Below are 948 nucleotides of genomic sequence, written 5' to 3'. Positions count from 1 at the left end.
AAGGGTTTGTGCTTGACTGCTGGTGGCGCAGTGGTTAAGAGCTCAGCTGCTAACCAAAAGGTCGGCATAGGGTCAACTATGAGTCAGAATTGACTCCACGGTAATGTTTTTTTTTTTTTTTTTAAAACTAACTTAAAGGTTTGTGGTTTGAACCCACCCAGCCGCACCATGATAGAAAGGCCAGGAGATCTGCGTCTGTAAAGACTGCAGCTAAGGAAACCCCAGGGAGCAGTTTTACTCTGTAACGCATGGGGTTGCCATGAGTCGGAATAGACTCTATGTAAATGGATTTGGTTTGTTTGTTGGCTGGGTGCAATACACAGGCTACCAGGTGACTGTTGGTGCCACTCACTGGATCTGAGAATCTGGAAACTTCCTTGAGCTGCAGACTTACAGGCTCCTCAAACTCAATCTTTCCAAAATTGAACTGGATTTTGCTAGAACTCATCGCCCTCAGTACACAGACTTTGAATTGAATTTGCTATTTTATGGGTTCACTTTACTGCAAAATGGCAGCTTTATTAAACTCTGAATGCAATTATTTTCCAAATTCATGACTCATCCGTCTCTGAAATTTAAATTTGACTTCAGGGAGTAATTTCTTGCATTTCCTCCATGTGGCCAGAGGAGGTCGCTCTTTCACCACGAATGTTTTTAGAATCCACTGGGAACTCAGCGTTGTTCTGCCCAAAAAGGATCGCTCTAGTTCTCATCCTCTTTCTCCCTTCCTCTCTCCCTTTTTAAATTTATTTCCTCTTCTCCATGATGTCAGTCAATCAGCCTCAGATATGATAACAGGGGAGGGGTATTTCTGCTTGGCACATTTTCTGCCTCTTGCCTGCGAATACTATTTCCCTTAATGATAAACTCCTCAAGTCAGTGGACCAAGTGGCAAAGATATTTAGCCTTCCCCTTTACCAGCTTTTAAGGATGAAAATGGACTGTCAC

The sequence above is a fragment of the Trichechus manatus genome, unplaced genomic scaffold (genome assembly GCF_000243295.1).
Source record: "Trichechus manatus latirostris isolate Lorelei unplaced genomic scaffold, TriManLat1.0 scaffold00177, whole genome shotgun sequence".
Taxonomy (NCBI): Eukaryota; Metazoa; Chordata; class Mammalia; order Sirenia; family Trichechidae; genus Trichechus; species Trichechus manatus.
Note: the sequence above shows the minus strand (reverse complement) of the source record.